Source organism: Gopherus flavomarginatus, chromosome 8 (assembly GCF_025201925.1).
Source record: "Gopherus flavomarginatus isolate rGopFla2 chromosome 8, rGopFla2.mat.asm, whole genome shotgun sequence".
Taxonomy (NCBI): domain Eukaryota; kingdom Metazoa; phylum Chordata; order Testudines; family Testudinidae; genus Gopherus; species Gopherus flavomarginatus.
Window position 1 is genome coordinate 94,087,277 of NC_066624.1, and position 14,547 is coordinate 94,101,823.

Consider the following 14,547-nt stretch of genomic DNA (forward strand, 5'->3'; position numbering starts at 1 on the left):
GCTTGATGGGTTCTTGCACCTGCCATGCTCAAGCTCTTGTCAATCCAAAGAAACTTCGGACAAAGTGTTCTATCTCATTTTGATGGATAAGTTACCCATTACTAGCACAGATATCAACCAAAAAATTTCAAGGGTGATGTGCTTTCTCTTGTGGAAAGGAATTGTACTACAAGGTACAGCGTTGGATCAAAAGAATCCCCAGTATACACAATTTGTATCAAGTCAACGTGAATTATCTGTGAATCATGCGTTCTATGGGGTATGCAAGTTATCATTATGAAATCATTTCAACCTCAGGTTTTGGATGCTCTTCATGAAAATCATTTTGGCATTGTACAGATGAAGGCTGTAGCCCACAGTCATGTCTGGTGACAGGATCAACACAGATACTGAAAGGGATGCAAAGTTCTGTACTATATGTCAGAAAATTTGCTGGACCCTTAGAAGGTTATATATTATTGATCATAGATGATGCCCATTTGAAATGGCCAGAAGTTTCTACAATAGCTACCAAGACCACTGGATGTTTTTGTACCTTGTTTAGCCAATTTGGTCTACCATTACAGTTGTTGGATGACAATGGACCTCAATTCTATTCTGAAGCATATCCATTCTGCTCCATACCATCCTGCTACAAATAGACTAGTGGAAAACTTTGAACAACACTTAAACATGCCTTAAAAGCTAACAAGTCTGTTTTTAGTCATCACATGTAATCAAATCCCACACTGTGCAAATTGATCAATGACATGAGACTTGTCATGGTTCTTTTCAAATAGGAGACTTAGTGTGGTCTTGCAACTATGGTTGTGGAGTGAAATGAGTATCTGGAGGACTTGTAAAAATGCATGGAACATGTTTTGTTCCTGGTAAAACTATCTGATAGTATTTTATAGAAATGACATATGGACCAGTTGCAGCCTTGATAAGTATCAGAGTCCAGAGATGTTTGTTAGGACATTCTGTTCCTCCAGCTGAACCTTCTTCCACTAAAACTATTAATTTCAACAACTTGGTGGAAGAAAATTTGATATCACATCCAGCTGATTCCTTATCTCTAACTATTGTTTTGCACACTGTCACACCACCATCATCATATTATCCCAACAGAGTGCAAAAACCAGTGGTGCAGCTGAAATTATAAATTGTTTAGTTAATGAATTGCTATTCCAGAGCAGAATAATCCCTTGCAATTTGAGGTGTTAATCCACGTGCAGCTTTTAGTTAGGTTATATAGTGTTTGATGTTAGCTGTGTAAGTGTGTGTGTGTGTGTGTGTATCTGGGAAGTTTTTTAAAGTAGGGTGGAAGAATGTGATGTCCTGTTCCTTTTAAATGTTTGTACATTCCTCTTTCCGCAGTGAAAAGCCTCACTTTCACAGAGGTTTCAGTTTTGCTGCCAGAACAATAAAACTACCACCACAGTTAGCAGCTATGTTTCTATCAGCTCCGTTTTTATTTGCATGTATCTCCTCTGCTGGATCCAAACATAGCACAAAACCTCCCTAATGACTGAAACAGACTGAATGAAAAGGAGGACAGTGAGCACAAAGGGCCTAACCTCCATAGACAAATGCACCTGCACAACTCTGCTTGTGTGAGAATTTATTCAAGTGCATGCATTCCCAAAATATTCTGGTGCAATGGGGTGTTTTTTTTTAGTTGCTCTCACAGCATGAAGTTTTCTGCGCCACGTGGTGGAAGATTCCCTTCTGGGTGCAGAGAACTATGTGGATCTTCTGCCACTCTCATCTTCATCAGCTCTCCTGCTATAGGAGATATGACTGGAGCATCATTGCACCTAGGCAGTCCTTAGCTGCTAGAACAGGGATCAACAACCTTCAGCACGTGGCTGATCAGGGTAAGCCCCATAGTGGGCCGGCTGGTTTGTTTACTTGCTGCATCCATGGTTTGGACTATTGCAGCTCCCACTGGCCACAGTTCACCGTTCCTGGCCAATGGGGGCTGCAGGAAGCTGTGGCCAGCACATTCCTTGGCCCGCACCACTTTCCACAGCCCCTATTGGCCTGGAACAGCAAACCACACCCAGTGGGTGCCGTAATTGGCCAAACCTGCAGGTAGGGTGGCCTCAGTTCCAGGTAGGGTGACCAGATGTCCCAATTTTATAGGGACAGTCCTGATATTTGGGGCTTTTTCTTAGATAGGTGCCTATTACCCCCCGTCCTGATTTTTCATACTTGCTCTCTGGTCACCCTAGATCCAGGGTTCATTATGAGGTCTTAAAGCAGAACTCTGAAGATATTTCTGTAATTTTCAGAAATCATCTAAAAATTACCATCCTCCTGGAATTATTTTTTTCATAAAACATCCTTTCTATAACAGTTGTCTGCATAGGTTAATGGCAAGCTATGGCCTTTATTTTTTAAAAATGTATATGAGACATTGTGGACTAGGGACTAAATAGCATTGAAAGGAAGCAACCACATAAATCTGAGAAAGGGGAAGAAATGAGAGAGAAGTCTGAAGTGAGAGAACAAACTGAACTCTTCCATATAGGGCTTTAAAGGGACACACAAGATTGCAGGATGAACAGTGAGAAGAAATGGACCAAGTGAATGCTGAAACTACTATGCATGCTTAGAATGGTTTACCTTTGTTTCTTCTATTTTGTGGCTACATTTCAACATACATGTGTTAAGGAAATAAGTGATATGTACATTATTGATGTAACGGAATAGTAGATAAACATGACAATGGTGACAGAAGAAATTTTACAATGCTCTCATGCTGCCATGGCAGTCATTTTCAGCTGTGGACCAGCTGGACTAGATGAATTCTAGATGGCAGGAGGAATGTAATTTACCCCTTTCAGCACCAGCCTGGACTACTGCATTCCAGGGGATATTCACATATTCAAGGAAGGGCAGGCAGTGTTGGCTCCATTCTCAGTTTTCTTCATGGGTGAGAGCAGCTTTCAGGTGCACCTAAAATGCCACAGGAGCCCCAGCAATTGAGTCTGCTCATTGAAACAGCACATCCCGTGGCAGTGCTGCCCCATTTTGGGATACAGTTGGTCAATATAGGCCCCTGACAGAGGGGAAGTTGGAGATGATTTAATCATCAGTTCCTGCCCCCACAACAGATTTTCAACATTTGGAGATCTCCTCTAGTGTTTCTGCCAGCAGAAGCTGCCGTAGACAGCAGGGTGAAACTAGGACACAGATGGTTTCCTCCAGCATGTACTGTGGAACTGTACAATTTCCTCTCTAGTGAGTTGGATAATTTACCTACGTGGGCCATTGTTTTTATTATCTTTAAAATATTCTATGGAGAACATGCCTGAATAACAGGAATTTAAGTATTTGTGTTTCATTTAAAACATTCTTTTTACATCAAATATACAGCTAACAAAATTAACTATAACACAAGTTACAACGCTTTGATCATCAAAGTGTTTCCTGTGGCATTCTTTAACAAGAAGCTAATCCATTAACTTAGACAAGTTATTGACTTCCTTAAGCTAAGCACTCCAAATAGTACTTTCCTGGTTACATATATGGCAAGTAGCTTTTAGGACAAATTCTGATCTGGCAAGAAAAGCCCAATTAAAAGGGATTTTTCCAATGGGCGCTATATGAGGACCAAGAGTGATGGAAGCTTTATTGCCATCCATTTATTAGACCAGGTGAGTTAAGACCTGTGAACACTGAGTAACTTTACTTATTGGAGTAGTTTCATTATCTTTAATGGGACTAGTCAAATGAGAGAACTTTACTTTTGTATAAATGTTTGCAGAATCAGGCCTGAAGTGAAACAGATACAGGCCATGCAATCCTTACTCAGCCTCCATTCCATTGACATCCATGGTTCTGCAGGCTTTGTTCACATCTGTAAAAGTGAGGACCTGTGGAGGCACGTCAAGTATAGTAAGGTGCATTCCTGGTGATAAAAGGATTATTCCTGTTAGGAGAAGCTGTTTTATAAACAGGCCGAGACTTTGTTGAAGGTTATTTTCTGTCTGTCCCCTGTGTACAACACTTAAGTATCCATATGTATTATTGGGTTTTTTTCTCATCACATTATGCCCTTTGTTCTCATTTGATTCAGAAAATAAAAATTACCACTTTAGGGCAGAGTTCTCCCCAAACTATGGACATTAAGAAAAGAATTTAGTACATCTCTTAAATATCAAACGAGTACTTGAATTGGACCCACTCACATATATGATCTATGCCATTACTACAATAATAATGACCTTTTGTTCAACCAGAAGCATGAATTTGAAACTCTCACAATGCAAGCTGAGTATTATTTATGGTGGAACTTGTATAGCTTCGTATACAGAATAGATCAACCAGTTCGAAAGAATTCCATTAAGAATATTTTTCTAAATATTTCAGTGTAAATAGCTAGTCTTGTGCATTCATTGAATACACAATGAATATTCTTACTAAACATCTTTTAACTCTTGTTTCATGACATAATAATGAAAGGCAGGTTGAAACGACACTTGTTAATTGAATAGTACTGTTGTTGCTTTAGATATCAGAGTTGGGGTCCTTCAAATCATACCCTAGTAGCAGAACATGCTTACCTTGGAAAGAACAATAGAAAAGCTTTTTTGAGAGGTTTAAGAAGTAGAAATTTTTTTTTTCCAGTGGGACAGTTGGTAAGCTTTCACCAATATTTATAATGAACACCCTTGTTTGACTTTCTATATATTTTAGCATACATTTATTGAGGTAATTACACTGGTCTACAATTTTTGAGAAGTTGTCTGCTTCAGAGATAAAATGTGCTATTTATTATGTATTTTGATGTGCTGAATTCAAATATGACAATTAAAACAACTGATTGGCTACTGTTTCTAAGATATTTAAGTTTTTACATTTTATGTCTATGTATATTGTGTAGATAATAGAGTTTTAATCATAAATTGTAAACCTAGGTCTTTTCATGTGTTTATGGTTGCTTTACATGATAATATTTCACCTGTCCTGTTTATGTAGCACTTTAAAAATCAGCAAAAGGGTTATATAAATAACATTTATTATGTAACAAAAGGCAAAAAAAACTATTATGTACATAGTTCAGTCCTATTCAGTGTCTACTCGGCACTTCTTGGCTTGTCTCTTGTATTCATTAAATGGAGCATCTCTTGTCACTGTCCAGCAATAGTCTGCAAGCATGACTCATAGACTCATAGACTCATAGGTCAGAAGGGACCAATCTGATCATCTAGTCTGACCTCCTGCACAAGGCAGGCCACAGACCCCACCCATCCAATTTTATAACAACCCCTATCCCAGGACTGAGTTATTGAAATCCTCAAAATTGGTTTGAAGACCTCAAGCTGCAGAGAAACCACCAGCAAGCGATCCGTGCCCCACGCTACAGGGGAAGGCGAAAAACCTCCAGGGCCCCTGCCAATCCGCCCTGGAGGAAAATTCCTTCCCGACCCCAAATATGGCGATCAGCTAAACCCTGAGCATGTGGGCAAGAGTCACCAGCCAGCACCCAAGAAGGAATTCTCTGCAGTAACTCAGTTCCCATCCCATCCAACATCTCCCCGCAGACCATTGAGCAGACCTATCTGGTGGTAATCCAAGATCAATTGCCCAAATTAACGATCCTATCATAACATCCCCTCCATATACTTATTAAGCTTTGTCTTAAAGCCAGGAAAGTCTTTTGCCCCTACTACTTCCCTCCTGCCTTGAAAGCCTGCCAGGAGATTCCATTGCTGTAGTCTGGAGCCCAACAGCTCTGCCTTACTCTTGGGTAGTTCCAAATCCCTGACAAGGTCATTTAGTTCACCTTGTGTTGTGAGGTGTGGTTCAGAGGAGGAGGATGGGAGAAAATGTGGGTTCTTTGACATTGATGGTTCAGGACCAGAAGTTTCATCCTCTTCCTCTTCCTCGTCTGACTCAAGTGAGAATGATTCTGGTGCAACAGGAACCGGCAGTCCTTCTCCGTGGGGTACTGGGCATATAGCTGATGGAATGTTTGGATAATGCACAGTCCACTTTTTCTTCTTTGACACACCTTTCCCAACTGGAGGCACCATGCAAAAGTAACAATTGCTGGTATGATCTGTTGGCTCTCTCCAAATCATTGGCACTGCAAAAGGCATAGATTTCCTTTTCCTGTTCAACCACTGGCAAAGATTTGTTGCACAAATGTTGCAGCATATGTGTGGGGCCCACCTCTTGTCCTGATCTCCAATTTTGCAGCCAAAATAAAGGTGATAGGCTTTCTTAACCATAGTGGTTATACTGCGCTTTTGGGATGCAAAAGTCACTTCACCACAAACATAGCAGAAGTTATCTGCACTGTTCACACAAGTACGAGGCATCTCTGCTCACTTTGGCTAAACAGAAATGTGTCCCTTTGCAAAATCAAACACTGACAAATAAGAGAGCACGACACTGTATGATTTCTAGAGCTGATATAGGGCAATTTGTTCAGCAGAGTGATGTAAGCTTCATTATGATTTCCTCATCCATGACTTCTAGGAATAACATGATGCAATTCATATCATATATGATGCAATACCAGCTTCAGATTGCATCATTCATTGTTTTGCCTAAAAAGCAAGTACTGTTCAAACCCAGTCATAGATTTATTCATAGATCCAGTCAAAGATGTATTTTAGTCATTTCTGGTTTAAATTGAGATTTCTTCCCTTTATAACTCACTTATCCTCCACCATTCCCAAGTCAAGGGTCGTATATACTGACCCAAGAGCATATCTTGAAAACTAGAGCCAATCAACAATTTTTAGCATCGTTTTCGTTCTCAGTGACCCAGAATTAGTAAAGTTGGGCTACATTTATTTCAGAAGCATTTTGGCTGTAGAGCAGTGTTATTATTATTTATCTATATGATAGCAGTACCTAGAGGCCCTGACTTCTCCATTGTGCTATATGTTGTACATACATACAATAAGAATGAGTCCTTGGCCTAAAGAGCTTACCGTCTAAATAGATGAGAGATAAAAGATGGTGGAAAGGTCATAGGGATATCGGTGTTGGAACTGGGAACTGAACCCATGTCCCTTATATAGGTGGCTAAACAGTAATAAGTATGGGAAAGAATCTGTAAATGTCATCAGAGATGACATTTCTTGATAGGTGGAACCAAGGTAATATAATCATTGGAAAGAAAGAGTTCTCTATCCTTGTCATAGATATTTTTATTCAATGGATTTAGGGAACTAGACCAAAATCTTGTATGTGGAATGAACGGTGAGCCACATCCACTATTCCCCATGATCAGAAGCCAATTGAGGTCAATAAAAAGATTTCCATTGACATCAGCGGGCTTTGGAATATGCCAGATATCCACTATATCTATATATGTTGTACTAGTATTTGCAGCCTAGAAAGTGACCAGGTCTGGATAAGTCTATCACATCGTTCCTATTGGGCAAAACCCTTTTACCTAGGCTTAGGTCACAAGATCTGAATTTGTCCAAAATCCTACTTGTCATGATACTTAGTCCTTTCCTTCTGTCACACTCCCTATGGAAGTTTATTTCAATTTTGGGGACACGTGTCTGTTAAAAATATATATGGTGGAAAAGCCCTAAAAACACTGTGCCAAAATAATAATATTTAATAATTAATAATTAATATCGTGTTCCCTAAATATTAATCTGCACCATGATTATTTCTGTAAAATGCAAAAGTGTGCTAACCTGGCAATGCATATTACCAGCTGTTATTCCCCTTTTATAGAAATAAAACCTAATACACAGAGCTTTGAATAATGTGCCCAAAGTCTCACAGCCAGTCATTGTTACTCTGGAACAAAACCCTTGTTTCCTGAAACCCAGTTTCTTGCTTGAACACCTAGTTCAAGGTCCATTAGAACTAGAACATACTACCTGAAAAATGGCATAAACCACCTTATAATACAAGGTAAAAGTAACTGAAGTGTTTAAACAAATAGCTGGAATATGCTGAAATATGCACAAAGAATATAATTTAGAATAGCCTGACTCTACTTCCATTATTCAGCTTGAGTAATGTCCTACTATGAAAGTCCTTTAATTTCAAAGGGCCTGTTTGCTTAGTAAGGTGATTGAGTAAGACTAACAGAATGTGGCTCTAAACTGGGCTAGTTGATTTTTGTTATCTGTACAACTATAATGTACAATTTAGAGGCCTCAGAATAGTTTGCTATGTCAGAAATGCTGGATTCGAATTTTTCACTATAAACAGTCTCATCTGAATTATATGATTATAGATCTCTAGAGAAGGGTAAGATGACAGAAAAGAAAAGTTAATGTAGATCTGTGAGCTTGTGAAAAAGTCTAAAACATTGATTTGAGTGATTTACATTATTGGCACACTGACTGCAAGAAATTTTTCTGAATAGCTTGCAATGTTTCTGGAGATAATACAAAATTATTTCCCTGAACAGTCTGTTGAGCAACCAACAAGAACAGAGAGCATTTTGGACTTTGTCCTAGAAAATGAGCCAAGTATGATGAATATGATGAAATCTGGTGAAATCTAAGGTTCAGTGATCATAATATCATTACATTAGACATTTATTTGGGGATATTTGGAACATAAGAAGCATTACATGATGGATTTTAATGAGATATATATTTTCATGGTGAGCTGAAAAAAATAATCCACAAAACTAATTACAGAAAACTCTTTGAAAAGAACAAATAGAGTAAAAATAAAATCTCCAGTGCAATAGTTCATTGGAAGAACGCTAGAGTTAGTCTCAGTGTATGTCATTTACTGCTATTGCAGACTCAGATGGGAGGGTCTCATTGGGGAAAGGTCCACCCAGGAAAAAGATTATGTTGACAAAGTGTCTGCAATCTTTCTTTTGCCCGGGAATGTGTGTGTTGTGGGCCAGGGCTGCCAAAAAGAAGTGGGCTGCATTGGTCACAAGATAGGTGGGAGCTAATTCAATGCCTCCTTACAATTTCTCCCTGACATGGAGAAATGGTGGGAATCAAAAGTGTTGTGGGTGTGGAAGTTCTCATGACAGTCAAACAGGTACAATTTTACTGTGTGCAAGAGGATGGTAGTAGTGGTGGTGGGGAGACAGGCTTAAGAGTTCATATAAGGGAAATGAATATGGGCAAGGCAGGACACCAGAGACCTGGTGTTAATTCTAGCAGTGAAGGACACATTCACACTGCCATTGGGATGAAGCAGTGACTGCAGTGTATCTGCTCAACTACTTCATGATCTGGGTAGGAAGATACAGCCTGCATGCTCCCACTCCTACATATGCTTTTCACCCAGTCCAGCTACTAGAATGCGACCCTTTATGTGTAGGAACAAACACGGTTGCTCTGGTAATCTTAGCTCTGAATTTCTTACCTTTTGCAGGTTGCCAGTATCAAACTTCAAGTCCCATTAATACAATTTGTGTTATTGGGTGGTATAGTTCCATACCCGTGGGCAAATGAAGTTGTTTGACAACTGGTATATTGATATCCATCTCTAGTTTAGAATTTTTACAGTCCTGTCAATGTGTCAGTATCATTATAGATAGATTTGGAACTGGAGGCGCTGGCACAGTTGACTGAGAGTAATTATAACCGAGTTGGAGATTGAGAATAGAAAAAGCACCATTCAGTTATGGAAGAAGAGATAGTTGATGAAGTATGCAGATGGTGGATCTTAGACTGTGTACCAATCAATCAAATTCAGTAACAGAAATGGGAGGAACATTGAATTACTAATTTAAAATACTCTTCTGGTCATTAATACTACGCTTCTTTTACCCACAATCTGTTATTTGTATTCATTCAGACCTCATGTATACAGATGCAACTCTTTTAACAGAGTTCACCCATTTATGTCAGGGTTGAATTTGTACCAATATTGAACTTGCCCAGTTGAGAGTATTTTACATTTGTTGAATGCCTTTGTGTTAAATGAACACTGTGTACACTGCACCCTCTTTATACAAAACACCAGGCCAAACATTTGCATACTATCAACAGTAATATTTCCCGCAGGAGCTATGCCGTGCCCATTATTAGCCATTTCCTAAAGTGTTGCTGTACTTCTATAAATGTATTACTTTCAGAGATGAGATTCATTTGGTAACAATTTAACTCCTTCGCTTGCTCTTTGGGATGTAAATGCACCTCAACTAACTACTAACTCTTATGTAGATATTCTTTTATGTATCACTGATGCAAAGCACATATTATTCAAAGAAAGCAGCTATCAGAGGAGAAATAAACACAAGTATTCCTTTATAGGTGGATTTGCAACCTCATCGAAACTAGTATGTTTGCAGATACTCTCAAAAATTAGAAATGAAATTGTTTGTCTTTAGGAAATCAATATGATTGGTCAATGCCCAATGATTCATGACCAGTGAATCTCTATGTTGACTCATTTGTGAAATAAGTATCGTTATATCTGTGTAACTCACAAAGGAGGTGTTTAAAAAGTGCTTTGAGATCCTCAAATGAAAAGTGCAGTACATGATCAAAGCATTATTATATTTGGGGGTGTGCAGTGTTGAAGCATTAGGTTTGGAATATCTAGATCTCAGGAATTGAGCATTCCAACAGGGTCCTTTAGGTTTTTCTGGACCTGGAATGATCTTGCATACTCAAAGCATGCTCCAGGAAGGAGGCAAAACGTTACAAATAGCTACCTCACATATCCTAGAACATGGACTTGCAAGATCTAAGAAGCTTTTATGTCAAATCCATTTGTCCTCAGCTACAACACATGTACTTACTTTTCTGCCCAAGTCACATATATCTATCTAAAGTACTTATATGGAACCCATTTTCGTAGTATCTGAGCACTTCATGATTTTAAATTTATCTCCATGACACTTAGACTCATAGGTCAGAAGGGACCAATATGATCATCTAGTCTGACCTCCTGCACAAGGCAGGCCACAGAACCCTACCCATCCACTTTTATAACAACCCCTAACCCAGGACTGAGTTATTGAAATCCTCAAAATTGGTGTGAAGACCTCAAGCTGCAGAGAATCCACCAGCAAGCGACCCATGCCCCACGCTGCAGGGGAAGGCGAAAAACCTCCAGGGCCCCTGCCAATCCACCCTGGAGGAAAATTCCTTCCCGACCCCAAATATGGCGATCAGCTAAACCCTGAGCATGTGGGCAAGACTCACCAGCCAGCACCCAAGAAGGAATTCTCTGCAGTAACTCAGTTCCCATCCCATCCAACATCTCCCCGCAGACCATTGAGCAGACTTATCTGGTGATAATCCAAGATCAATTGCCCAAATTAAACTATCCTATCATAATATCCCCTCCATATACTTATCAAGCTTAGTCTTAAAGCCAGATAAGTCTTTTGCCCCCACTACTTCCCTCGGAAGGCCTTTCCAGAACTTCACTCCCCTAATGGTTAGCAACCTTCGTCTAATTTCAAGTCTAAACTTCCTTATATCCAGTTTGTACCCATTCGTCCTCGTGCCTACATTAGTACTAAACTTAAATAATTCCTCTCCCTCCCTAACGTTAACCCTCCTGATATATTTATATAGAGCAAGCATATCCTCCCGCAGCCTTCTTTTGGCCAGGCTAAACAAGCCAAGCTCTTTGAGTCTCCTTTCATAAGGCAGGTTTTCCATTCCTCGGATCATCCTAGTAGCCCGTCTCTGGACCTGTTCCAGTTTGAATTCATCCTTCTTGAACATGGGACACCAGAACTGCACACAATATTCCAGATGGGGTCTCACCAGCGCCTTATATAACGGTACTAACACCTCCTTATCCTTGCTGAAAATACCTCACCTGATGCATCCTAAAATCGCATTTGCTTTTTTAACAGCCGTATCACATTGGCGGCTCATAGTCATCCTGCTATTAACCAATACCCCAAGGTCCTTTTCCTCCTCTGTCACTTCCAACTGATGCGTCCCCAACGTATATCTAAAATTCTTATTATTAATCCCTAAGTGCATGACCTTGCACTTTTCACTATTGTATTTCATCCTATTACTATTACTCCAGTTTACAAGGTGGTCCAGATCTTCCTGAATAGTATCCCTGTCCTTCTCCGTGTTAGCAATACCCCCCAGCTTTGTGTCATCCGCAAACTTTATTAGCACATTCCCTCTCTTTGTGCCAAGGCCAGTAATAAAAAGGTTAAATAAGATCGGTCCCAAAACCGATCCTTGAGGGAATCCACTAGTGACCTCCTTCCAGCCTGACAGTTCACCCTTCAATACGACCCGCTGGAGTCTCCCCTTTAACCAGTTTCTTATCCACCTTACAACTTTCATATTCATCCCCATCTTTTCCAGTTTAACTAACAGTTCCTCATGTGCAACCGTGTCAAACGCCTTACTGAAATCGAGGTAAATTAGATCTACCGCATTTCCTTTATCTAAGTAATCCGTCACCTTCTCAAAGAAGGAGATCAGACTGGTTTGGCACGATCTACCTTTAGTAAATCCATGTTGCAATTCGTCCCAGTTACCATTGACCTCTATGTCCTTAACTACTTTCTCCCTTAAAGTTTTTTCCAAGACCTTACATACTACAGACGTCAAGCTAACAGGCCTATAATTACCCGGATCACTTTTATTCCCTTTCTTAAAAATAGGAACTACGTTAGCAATTCTCCAGTCGTACGGCACAACCCTCGAGTTTATCGATTGCTTAAAAATTGTCGCTAACGGGCTCGCAATTTCACGCGCCAGTTCCTTTAATATCCTTGGATGGAGATTGTCCGGGCCCTCCGATTTTGTCCCATTAAGCTGTTCAGGTTTGGCCTCTACCTCAGTTGCGGTAATATCCACCTCCATATCCACATTCCCGTTTATCATCTCTCCATCATCGCTAAATTCCTCACTAGTCTTATTAAAAACTGAGGCAAAGTACTTATTTAGATATTGGGCCATGCCTAGGTTATCCTTAACCTCCATTCCATCCTCAGTGTATAGCGGCCCCACTTCTTCTTTCTTTGTTTTCTTCTTATTTATGTGGCTGTAGAACCTTTTACTATTGGTTTTGATTCCCTTTGCAAGGTCCAGTTCAATGCGGCTTTTAGCCTTCCTCACTTTTATCCCTACATGTTCTGACCTCACCAAGGTAGCTTCCCTTGCTAAACCCGCCTTTCTTCCACTCCCTGTAAGCTTTCTGCTTTTTCCTAATCCCCTCTCTGAGTTGCTTGCTCATCCAGCTTGGCCTACAACTCCTGCCCATGGTTTTTTTCCCCTTTCTTGGGATGCAGGCTTCCGACAATTTCCGCAGCTGCGACTTAAAGTAATTTCAGGCCTCCTCCGCATTTAAATCCACAAGTTCCTCCGTCCAATCCACTTCCCTAACTAATTTCCTTAACTCTTTAAAATTAGCCCTCGAGAAGTCGAAAACCCTAATCCCAGATCCACATTCGTTTATCCTTCCATCTAGTTTGAACTGAATCAACTCATGATCACTCGAACCAAGGTTGTCCCCTACCACCATTTCTTCTACGAGGTCCTCACTGCTCACCAAAACCAAATCTAAAATGGCATCCCCTCTCGTAGGTACTTCAACTACTTGATGAAGAAATCCATCCGCTATCACAGCCAGAAAAATCTGACCCCTATTATTTTTGCAAGCACTCGTCCTCCAGTCTATATTCTGGAAGTTGAAGTCTCCCATAATCACACATTTCCTCTTTGTGTTTACTTCATTAAAGACATTAAAGAGGTCTCTATCCATATCCAAATCAGATCCCGGTGGTCTATAGCAGACCCCAAGTACTATCTCAGGGGAAGCTCTAGTTGCTTTTTTACCCAGTGTGATTTTTGCCCAGACAGACTCTGTCTTATCCATTCCATCGCTTCTTATTTCATTACAGTTAATCTCATCATTGATGTACAAGGCTATTCCACCACCTTTGCCTTTCTTCCTGTCTTTTCTAAACAGCACATAGCCTCCAATACCTGTACTCCAGTCATGAGTACTATTCCACCAGGTTTCCGTTATCCCTATAATATCCGGTTTCACTTCCTGCACCAGTAGCTCCAGTTCCTCCATCTTGTTACCTAGGCTCCTCGCATTAGTGTACAGACATTTTAATTTTTGGCGATTGGCGTCAGTGACATTCTTTCCCCCATCGTGCACAGACCTTCTTCCACCAGCATCACCCGTTAATCTGGTTTCTACTGCACTATTCCTCCTTGGATCAATTCTTTGGTCCGCAAGGGTATCCCCTCTCACTTTGTTTACTTCCCTCTCCAGGTTAAATTCCGGTGTGGAGATCTCCTGAACATCTCCCAACCATCTCCCCCAACTTCCTAGTTTAAAGCTCTCTTGATGAGGTCGGCGAGCCTCCATCCTAGAATTCTATTTCCCTCCTTACTTAGATGAAGTCCATCCTGAGCGAACAGTTGTCTATCCGTAAACGCTTCCCAATGACCGTACATCCCAAAGCGCTTCTTATAACACCAATGCCTGAGCCATCTGTTGATCGCCATAATCTTGTCACTCCTTCGTCGCCCTGCTCTAGGAACTGGCAGAATCCCACTGAAGATCACCTGAGCCTCGATTTCTTTGAGCGTCTTCCCCAGTCTGGCATAGTCCTCTTTGATACAGTCTAGCGAGTAACTAGCCGTATCA